This window comes from Sapajus apella, unplaced genomic scaffold, assembly GCF_009761245.1.
Source record: "Sapajus apella isolate SASKATOON/1434 unplaced genomic scaffold, GSC_monkey_1.0 scaffold218, whole genome shotgun sequence".
NCBI classification, from domain to species: domain Eukaryota; kingdom Metazoa; phylum Chordata; class Mammalia; order Primates; family Cebidae; genus Sapajus; species Sapajus apella.
This window is the reverse complement of record NW_022437158.1, coordinates 693,899-704,862: the sequence shown is the minus strand read 5'-3', so window position 1 is coordinate 704,862 and position 10,964 is coordinate 693,899. Positions and strand designations below refer to the sequence as shown.

The 10,964-nt window shown below is 62.2% G+C and overlaps 1 protein-coding gene across 1 annotated transcript in view; it reads left to right on the top strand.

Moving 5' to 3' along the window:
* Positions 1 to 10,964, top strand: part of FBRSL1 (fibrosin like 1) — an 86,024-nt gene that overhangs the window by 55,780 nt on the left and 19,280 nt on the right. The window lies entirely within an intron of this gene.

The following is a 10,964-nucleotide window of genomic DNA, read 5'->3' as shown; positions in this document are numbered from 1 at the left end:
CCGGGCTGGTGGAAGTCATGGAGCAGGAGGTCCAGGATGGGTCTCACCGGGCTGGTGGATGTCATGGAGCCAGAGGTCCAGGATGCGTCTGACCAGGCCGTTGGGGAGCTGGAGGTCCATGATGGGTCTCACCGGGCCGTGGTGGAACCAGAAGTCCAGGATGAGTCTCACTGGGCTGGTGGTTGTGAAGGAGCTGGAGGTCCAGGATGGGTCTCACTGGGCTGAAGTCAAGGTGCTGACTTCAGGGGAATCTGTTTCCTGCCTTTCCCAGCTCGAGAGGCCCCACTTGGCTGCCTGTCCTTGCTTACAGGCCTCCGAGAACAGAGCCTGGATCATTCCGGGGGCCCCATGGTGTCCCTGTCACAGCAGAGGAAGATTTAGGATGCACTGGAAGCCCAGAAGTCCAGAGAAGGGGCTCAGAGCCGTCGGTGTCACGGGGCACCTGGGGGTCCCACGCACACTGCTGCAGACGTCAGACCCTTGGAGTGTCTGGAAGGGCTTCGGAGCCTTGGGAGGGGTCAGCAGTTAGCAGACGACCCTGGGTGGTGGCAGGGAGCAGCGACATGGGTCCCCCGTTCAGACCCTCACTGCAGCCCCGAGTGGATTTTGAACAGACCAGGGTGTCAGAAAGGATGCTTTGTAAGGTGGGTCTTGATGAGTATGGTCACATAAATGTAACCTAGTTGATGTTAGACATGCATCCTAATACTTTTCTAAAATGTGTAATTGGGCCGGTGTGGTGGCTCACACCTGTAGTCCCAGCACTTTGGGAGACTGAGGCGGGCAGATGTCTTGAGGTCAGGAGACCAGCCTGGCCAACATGGCGAAACCCCATCTCTACAAAAAGTACAAAATTAGCCGGGTGTGGTGGTGCACACCTGCAATCCCAGCCACTCAGGAGGCTGAGGAGGGGGGATCACCTCAGCCAGAAAGGTGGAGGCTGCAGTGAGTGGAGATTGCGCCACGGCACTCCTGCCTGGGCAACAAAGGGACGCCGTGTCTCCAAAAAAATAAAATGTGCAATTGGAAGTATATCTTGAAATCAAAAACCAAACATTCTGAAGATAAACTTGTGTGGCCCTTAGCCCCATCCCTTAGCCCGCAGACGACCTTTGGAGTCTGGGTTTCCTTGCCTGTAAAATGGGGTGCAACAGTGCCTGCCTGGGCAGCTCTGTGGATGGCTGAGTTAAATGCGTCTGGGGAGGTATGCGTTTCCAGTGATTTAATATTTAACGAATGTTAAACCCCCGCTGTGCACAACTCTTCCCCAGGGGCGGGAGTGCAGCCACCGTGTGTCTATGGAGGGGTCACGGCTTTCTCCAGCGGGCAGCCCGGGGTGTGGGATCCCCACCCAGCGTGAGCATGGAGGCCGCACCCACAAGGCTGGCGTGACATTGTCGGGTTTCCGCTCCCTCTGGAGGCCTCAGAGGAACATCCTTCCTGCCTCTTCCCGCTCCTGGTGACCCCAGCATCCCTGGCTGGTGGCTGAATGCTCCCGTCTCTGCCTCTGTCCGTCCTCACAGGGCCCCTCCTCATGTGTGTCTTTGTGTCTTCTGTCCTCAAAATGACACCACTCCTGGGATTTAGGGTCTGCCTGGATAGGCTGGGAGGGCCCCATCTGAGGGTCAGGATGGGCGTGGGCTTGGGGCCTGCATCAGCCCCTCCGTTCTCCCCACGGGCACTTGTGCGTGCGAGCTGCAAGAGTGGTTGTGGCTCGGGGTTCGGGGAGGCGCTGCCATCCAGGGTCTCCGGCACCATGTCCCTCGGCTCTTTGCCCAGCCCCTGAGGTCCTCTCTCCTCAGAGGCTTTCTCTGGGTTTCTCTGTTTCTCAAAGTTCCAGCGCCTTCTTCACTTTCCCCTTGGAGCTGAAATTCACACTGAATTTGCATTTCCAGGCCGGCAGCTTCCAGGGATGCTGAGCTGCTCTGAGCATTTCTAGGTGGTTCTGGCTTTTGCTCTGCTCCCCACATTCTGGATGGGGACACACCGGACCTCAGAGTGCTTTCATGGCAAAGCCACTCCACGTGGCCGTGGCCTGCACAGGCAGGGCAACAGCAGGCGCAGGCCCAGCCACACCCCATGCCCTGACTCAAGGCCTGTGTGTGCTGGGCGTGTCTGAGTGTTTGTCCTATGGGAGCTCCTCTCAGGCCCTGCATGCCGCTTTCCCTGTCCTGGGACCTGCAGCCACGTGGTCACTGGGCCACACTGCCCACAGAGTGGCAGCCTTGAGGGAACGGGGCTCTCGCCTCCTGGCCCGCCACTTGGCTAGCTGTGGGCGAATGGAGGTTGGGTGCCCCCGGGGCGGCTCCCAGGGTGGTCTGGTGTCCCAGGATGGCTGGGGCAGCGAGGCTGAGAGGACCCCGTGTGCCCTGCCCTCGGCTGGGGCCTCCAGCACCTTCCTGTGGGGACACTCCCCACACCCCCACTTCAGAGTGATGACACACGGTTCTAACGCTGGCTGCGGAACCATAGCTTTGGGTAAATGTGCCTCTGAACACCTCCGTCAGGCCTTTAAGTGGCTTATGTTTGGTCTGGACGCCTGACATTTAACATCAGGGTGCTCTGCAGGGAACACGCCCCTTTCCCCAGAAAGCCCATCCCCAGGCCGCTTCCTTCTAGCCCTCTAACCTCATTACATCCTTCACATCAGTGCCACTTTCCATCCCGGACCTGCCCCAGGTTCTCAAAGTCTAATTTCACCCCAAACTAGGATGCGGGGCTGTGGGGTGGGGCTCAGTGCTGGCTCATTGGCCCCATTAATCTAGGCCAGGATCTCAGCCTGCTGGAGTATGGTCAGTGCTGAAGGTGGCTGAGGTTGGAGCCTCGTTTGTGGGAGGAAGATGGCTTCTGTGGTTCTAGTGGTGAGGTCCCAGGAGAGAAGCCGGTCGTGTGGACTGTGGCTGTGGCCCAATCACAGCTGGCCACTTGCTGCCCCTCAGTTCCTTCTTCTGGCTCCCCACTTCCCAACCCCCTGGGGATGCCAGTAAGTGGGGAGAGTGGGCACAGCTTGGCAGGACCCTGGCCTGCTGGGTGCCCACTTCCTGTGCCCACCTCCCCTGCACTCTTACCTGGAGAAGGAGGTGATGACAGTACAACCTCTCAGGGGGCTGAAGATGCATGGGCCTAGCTTGTGCAGGGGTCCCAGAGCAGGGCCCAGGGGAGAGGGTGGGGGTGGCATCCTCCCCAGGGCCGGGCACGCAGGAAGGGCTGAGCTCAGGTTGTGCCTGAGTCTGTCTTCTTTCCTCCCCACCCCCCTGCCCACTCCCTCTCTGTGGGCCTCGCCATCTGGACCCCCAGTGGACAGAAATGACCTCGGCCTGGGGCCCCTCCTGGCTGGCTTTGCCAGGCCAGCACCCCAGGCCTGACCCTGACATCTCCCTGAGGGCTGCACACATCAAATGGAGTGGCCCTGTCCCCATCTCAGGAGCAGCGCTGCCTTCCTGGAGGAGGTGTCCCTGCTGAGCTAAGGGCCCCGCAGCCACCCTGCTGGTTCAGTGCAGCTCAGCCGCAGACCAGCCACACCAACAGCACGTGTTTCCTCGTCAGCGAGATGAGTGGTGGCATGTGCAAGTCCTCAGAGCACAGGCCTCAGGGTGCTGTGGCCGCAGACAGTGAGCCTGGAGGTGCCTGCGTGGAGACAAGTGGGTGTGTATTCGTGGCAGGAAATAGCACGTTGCAGGTGACTTGTTGCTAAAGGGACGACGTGTATTTGGTAAATCATTCAAATCGAACCAGAGACCTTGGACTCCCTGGCTGAGGCTGACCTTGGCGATTCCTTCTGTGCCATTGGAGACGCCCTGTGCCCGTCAGCACCTTTGGGAGCAGAAGGTGCTGGTCCAGCTTGCAGAGGGCTCTACCCTGCCCGGTCTTGGAGCTGCTCCCAGGGTTTAAATGGCCGCAGGCTCCACACTGAGTAGACCTGGCACCTATGGGCCCTGCCCAGCCAGGCCTTGCAAGTCCAGAAACAGAAACGTGGCCCCAGCCCCCACCTCAGTCCTGAAACGCGCTGGAGTTGTCTTGCCCTGGCCTCCCCATATGTCCCCAGCCACACGGCAGCTTAGAGGGACTCGTCCTTAAATACCTCCTGCCAGACCTAGAGCTGCGCCCTCCCTCCCTTAGTCATGGCGTTTTCTTCCCAGTACCGCCGAGATGTGAGTTCTGCTGCTGGGGTCCTGGTTTTCTGTCTGAGTGGGCTGGGAGAGAAGGTCCCACCTGGATGACTGGGTCAGCGAGGCACCCTAAGCAGGCTGTGTGTGAAGCTGTGGTTGGGCCTGACTCAGAATTCAAGCGCCCCACCCTAAGGGAGAGCCACGCGCTTCCTGCACCTCCCAGCCGTCTGCGTGTAAAATCATGGTAGCTTCGGGGTGGTGGTCTTGGGGGTCACACCACACAGCTGTTTGCAGCTACAGCAGAGGCAGAGCTGACTGCAGCTTTGCACCCGTTTCACAGAGGGAGAAACGGGGGCTCAGGGAGGGCCGGGCTTGCAGCGGCTGGGCGGGAGCTGGGGGTGGGGGGGCTCCTTCTCCAAGTTCTGCTCTCCACAGTGGCAATGAGGTCCCTTCTTTTTGGAGACGGGGTCTTGCTCTGTCAGCCAGGCTAGAGTGCGGTGGCGCCATCTCGGTTCACTGCGGTCTCCACCGCCCAGGCTCAGCTGATCCTCCCACCTCAGCCTCCCAGGCTCAGCTGATCCTCCCACCTCAGCCTCCCAGTAGCTGCGGCCACAGGCGGCACCACTACCTGCAGCTAATTTCTATTTTGTAGAGATCGGGTCTCCCTATGTTGGCCAGGCTGGTCTGGAACTCCTGGGCTCAAGTGATCCACCCACCTTGGCCTCCCAAAGTGCTGGGATTACAGGCGCCGGCCACCGCGCCCCGCCGTCGTCCTCTCTGACTCAGTTTCTCCTGGGAGTGGGGCGGCAGCTGTCTGCCACTTGTGGCTGTGAGGCCCCGAGGAGCGGCGCCCACTAAGCGCTCAGTGCGGCCGGCGCTGCGCGCCCTGCCCGGGTGGCCGCGATCGGAGACCGCGCGCTCGGACCCCGGACCGGCAGCAGGGCGGGCGGATCCTCGCCTCGGGGCTGGATTAGTCGGGCTTGCCCGCGCCCCGCCCCCGCCCGCCGCGCTCCCGCCGCCCGCGCGCCCAGCTCCGCGCCCGCCGAGCCAGACGGCACCCGGGGCCCAAACGCACCCAGCGCCGCCTAGAGCGCGCAGAGCCGGCGCGGCGGGCATGCGCGTCCTCGGCCGGAGCTCCGGCTGAGCAGGGCGCGCGGGAAGAGGGGTCTCCGGGACCGGCCGGGGCCCGCGCTCCACGCCCGCGTCCATGCAGCCCGGCTCCGGCTCCAGGACGAGAGGCGATCGCCTCCGGGGCGCGCGGGACCTGGGGTGCCGGCGAGGTGAGTGTGCGCTGCGGGCTCCGGAAAGGGAATCGGGACTTTGGGGGACACGGGGCGGGCGAGAAGCCGCCCCCCAGAGGCGCGGGACGCCTCAGAGGCCTGGGCCTTTCTGCCCACCCCGTCTCTCTCGGAGCCGAGCGCGGAGACGCCGTCCTCCCGGGGGCGCACGTGGCGGCGGGCGGGCGGGCGGGGGCGCGGCGCGGCCGAGGGTCCAGGGCCCGAGCGTCGTGGGGGGCGCGCGCCTTTGTCTGCGCCGGGTGCGGAATCGGCCCCCCGGGCTCCCGGCGCCGCGCTCACCTGCCCCAACTTGGAGTTCTTTGTCTGGGGCGGGGCGCGGTTGGCCCAGGCTGCGCCGCGTGTTTGGCCGGGGCTGCACGCGGGTCGGGTCCTCGCAGACAAAGCGCTCCGTGACCTCCGCCCACGGCCGGGATTGTCTTCGCGGGGCTGACGCCCGCCCCTGCGCAGGGACCCTGAGTTTGCCGCCGGGGTCCTCCCACCCACGCGGGCTCAGCGCCGGGGTAGGAGGCGGATGCGGATGCGGATGCGGCTGCTGGCGCTGGGGTCCCGCCCCTGGGGAAGTTAACGCGGGTCTGGTGCCCCTGGCGCTGCCACCCCGTTCAGTTCAGCCGGACGGCCCAGAAACCCTGTCCTAGAAGGGCAAGAGCTGGGGGACCGCGTGGGGGAACGAGCCCCAGAAGGCGCAGCTCCTGTGTCTGGTCTAGGAAGGGGCTGGAGCCTGGGCCAGGCCGCGGAGACCCCCGGGGCTGTTCCACCCGAGCCCTCCCGGACGGGCGTAGCCGCACCTGGCCAGGTGTCCAGATTCTCACTGTGAGCTGGAGGCCAGCTGCGCTCCGCGGCATCTGCTAGGGCCGAGGGCCCCTCGGTCACCCATCTACAACTTCCCTGAGCAAACTTGTCTGCTAAGGGTAGGGCCCACTGTGGCGTGATCAGAGTGGGTGCTGCGTGGCAGCAGCGCGCCCACCCACCCGTGAGCACCCATCCCTGAGCCCCTTTGGCGTCGCTGGTATCTGGGGCGCCCCCTTGTGGCCCTGGGAACCTGTGCTCGAGCCCGGGCAGTGGAGCGGAACCCACCACTCTAGTTGGGGCGAGGGCAGCGGGGTCCCAGACAGGGCAGGGTGCAGCCCAGGTTACCCTTCCTCGAAAGAGCCCTCCAGCCTGGGGTTACCCCAGAGGCGTGGGCCGGCTTTGGGGGCTGTGCTTTGGGTTGGCTGTCAAATTACGGGCCAGGCTGGCTTCTCCTCCCTCCGCCCATCTGGGAAGCCTCACCACCTGCCTGCTTCCTGGCCCCTGGAGGGTCCTGGCAGCATGGTGGGGCCTGCTCCCCGAACCGCAGAGGGGGCAGCTAACAGGTGGGCCACCCGGTGAAGAGGCCACTCTCACCCGGGATGCCAGCCGAGAAGGTCCGCGTGGATGCCATAGCTGGGGCAGCTCCTTAGACGAGGGTCCAGGAGGCCTCCCAGGAGGATGGCGCGGCCCCAGGTGAGGGGGATGGTGGGCTGAGGAGCCCTGGTTGGAATCGGGGACCTCGGGGCTGAGGCCAGTGTGATGGCACGCTGGGGTGGCATGGGTGGCTTGTGTGCCTTGGTGTCAGAGACGCTCCCGCCGATCTGCACAATTGCTTGTGAGCGCTAAAGCCAGCCCCAGTCATGGGGACACAGGAGAAGGCACTGGGACACAGCCCAGACCCCAGGCCCAGCCTTCCGTAGCCCCAGGCAGGGTGATGATAACGGGATCTTGAAGGCCTGGGGGTTCTGGGCAGGCGCTGGCAGACAGGATGGAGGGTGGTACTTGCTGTGGGGGTTGTGGCAGGCTGGGCCCCTCAGTGCCCGGTTCATACTGTGCGTCATCACCGTCCTCACTGTGTGAGGGGCCCAGATTTGGGGGCCTGGCTCCAGGGAGCGCTTGGTGCTGGCACTGCCAGGAGGTAGGCATGGCCAAAGAGGTGCTGAGGCCTTTCTGGGGAGCCCCAGGGCCCCCTGCAAACCCAGAGGCTGGGCTGGACTCCTCCCTGCCCACCCGAGTGGGCCCCTTCACCGTTCCTGTTTCTGACGCTGGGACGGTTGCTGTGAGGCCTGGGTGACCAGCAACAGCAAACCGGGACAGGGAGGTGGAGGCTGACTCCAGGGAGGCCACACTTCCGGGGGATGGTATTGAGGCGAGCAGAGGAGAGAGCCACACGCCTCAACCTCCCAGACCCTTGGCTTCCCAGGGGTGAGGGGTTCCTGTCCTTTCTTTGTACAAGCAAGGATTCCAGGGGTGGCAGCTGCAAGGCTGGGGCCCTGGGCTGGGAGGGTCCCTGCATGGGGTGCTGGGGTCCCGGAGTCTCCCAGCTTCCGTGCGACCTGGCCCCTGCATGGCTTGGCTGGGTCTGAGCGGAGGCTTCTCCTCTCAGAAGCAGGTCCCACGTCACTCCCTGGAGGCCAGTGGCCGGGGGACTGGACACAGAGTTGATGTTTCACCCAGCAGGAGGATGGGCTGCAGGACCCCACCCCCACCATCCTTCAGCAGGTGGACGGACCCCTCCCTTACCCCAGGAACCGCATGGGGTGAGCAGGCGGTGTGGCGTCAGTGCCAGGAGCTCAGCACCCCCTTGGACCAGCCGCACTGCAGCCCTTCAGCCGCAGAACATGCAGGCCAAACCGCTACCCTCCCAGGGCCCAGCTTCCTCCCGCACAGGCACTTTGGGCACGGGTGGGCATGGCAGGGCCTCCTGGGCTCTTACCGTCTCACATGCGTGGAGCCACTGGTCTCTGTGGTTCACGTTCTTGCCACTTGACTAGGAAGGGCTTCCCCTTCCAGTGAGGTGGCAGAATCCACACCGTGTCTTCTGTGATATGTTGATGGTTTTTCACTTTCATGTCTTTGATCTGTCTGGAATTATTTTGAGACAGGAAGTGAAACAGGAGCTTGCTCGGAAGGGCCCGCCCCACGCCCGGCCCCCCGCGGCCAGCCCCACGTCTGGGGCTCCTCACTCCGCCCTGTGGATCTCCGTCCGTCCGCACAGTGGAGGCTTCGGGCCCCTCATTCCACTCCTCGGGTCTCCCTTCCCCCGTCCCGGCATTGGTGTCACATCTTTTCATTGGTTTCCAGTGCTGTCATTTACCTGTGGTAAAATGCACCTATTTTAAGTGTGCAGTTTGCTTTTTGACACATAACTGTGACTGCACACCCACCACTGTTGCCCCTAGACCCCCAAGCTCCTGTCCTCCGCCCCCAGCACCCCTTCAACTGCTGTGGCTGGAGCCGCGCTCATGGTCACTTGGGTGCGTGCTCTTTGTGGTGTGCTGTTTGTGAGCCTCGATCTCGTGGTGACAGCTTCTCCTGCGTGTGGGGCTGAGGCGGGCACGGCCTGGTCACACACTCACCATTGACCGTCTGCCAGTTGCTGGCACATGTATCTCCGCCTTCTGGGCAGCTGGATCTGGCTTCACCCCAGCCCCACACCAGCTCCCAGTGGACCCTGAGCCACCTCCTCTCCGCCCTGGACAGCATGCAGCTCCCTTGGCTGGGCTGTGTGGGATTCAGGGGAAGCAGCCCTCATAGGAGGACCTAGTAAGGTGTGTGTTCCAGACACCTGCTTGGGATTTTGATTGAGGTGATAGGAAACCTTTGCTGTGGCATAGGGACAGCTGGCGTCTTCCCAGCACCAAGTGCCCTCCAGGCTGGCTCATGCCCTCGAGGGCCTCTGCCCTCACTCTCCCAGGTTTTAGCAGGTTAGAGAGCTGTGAGTCTTGCGTGCTTAGCAGCCAACTTTCTAAGTCCCTTTTTATTGTTTTAACCCTCAGAGTCACAGATCAGGGGGACAGACAGGCACACGGCCCCCGTCTCCCAGACACCCAGCCTCTGAGTCAGATGTTCCCACGCCCTGGCCACTCACAGCCACGCTCCCTTGAGGCAAGCCTGGCCCATCCCTCCCTGGTCACAGCAAAGCTGTTTATTTTATTACCTTTGTCATTGTTGTATTTCAGTTACTAAGTATTACCAGAATTCGGTCTCCTTTGTTAAGAACTTAAAATATCAGAGTTTATGCCAAGTCTTCTGTGTCCCCCTCCCTCACCATCCCCAGAGGGGACTACCATCTCCTGGTGGACACGTGACCTCCAACCCTTTCAGAGTTTTAACCAACATAGACACTGACACATGTACACCTACATAAACACACACGTGATACTCATGTATATAAACGCCCACGCACACACAGCAATCCATGTACACACACCCGACTGCGTGTGCCCACGTACACATACCCGAGAGTGCATGTGCTCACATACCTTAGTGCACGCATGTACACTCAGGGCCCGAGTGTGCCCGCACCTGAGGGTGTGCCCAGGTACACGTAACCAAGAGTACACATACACATACCTGAGAGTGTGCCCCCAGACACAGGCACATATGTCCAGACGCCACGATAGCTCTTTGCAATGGCTTCCTCCACGCAGTGCCTACATCTCTCCAGGGTACACACTGCAGTGTGGGTCAAGCTCAAAAGCCGTGCCGTGAGAGCAGCCAATCACAGCCGGCACTGGGAGCTCGGCCGGCCCCAGGTGCATAGCAAGGTGTCCTGCGGCCTTGTGGAGCCACATCTCCGGAGTTCAGAAAGGACAGCTCTGTAGAGACAGAAAGGGATTTGTGGTTTCCCAAGGTTGGGGTGATGGCTGGAGCTCAGGGTTTCTTTTGGGGGTGATGAAAATGTTCTCTAATTGATCGTGATGACAGATGCATCACTGTGAATGCACTAAACAGCCGTGAGTTGTGTTAAATGGGTGAGTTGTATGGTACGTGAATTCTATCTCAAGTCTGAGTCCGTGGCAGTTGCTCTGGCCCAGTACCCACCCCGGACGGTGCTAGAGGCCCCAGGTCCAAGGTCAGGGCATGGCACATTCTCTGGTGAGGACTTCCTGGTTCACATGGTGGAAGGGGTGAGGCAGCTCTCTGGGGCCTTTATAAAGCACTGGTCCTGCTCATGACCTCATCACCCTTCACCTCCTGATGCCATCACCTGGGGGGTAAGGACTTCAACATGTGAATTCCAGGCAGACAGAAACGTTCAGTCCACAACTCAATGAAGCTGTCTAACAAAAACAAAAAAGAAGGAGCTGTGAGAAAAGATCTATTTAAGGTTGTTCTTACCAAGTTCATTCCGGTAAACTGCCGTGAAGCCCTTCAGAGCATGGGCCCCGCCCCCCCCATCAGTGGCCACAGGCCACGTTCTCACCCTGGCCACCTGCATGTGGCCACTGCCCATTCACACCCCCGCGAGTGCTGAGTGAGTTTCTCTGGAAGAGACGGAGTGGAGTGGCGCAGCTGCTGTGATCTGAGGGCGCCCCACACCGCCCGGACACTGTCCCTTGAGGGTGCCCCACACCGCCTGGATGCTCTGCCCCTCCGAGGGCGCCCCACACCGCCCGGACGCTCTGCCCCTCTGAGGGCGCCCCACACCGCCCGGACACTGCCCCTTCTGAGGGCGCCCCACACCGCCCGGACGCTCAGCCCCTCCGAGGGCGCCCCACACCGCCCGGACGCTCTGCCCCTCTGAGGGCGCCCCACACCGCCC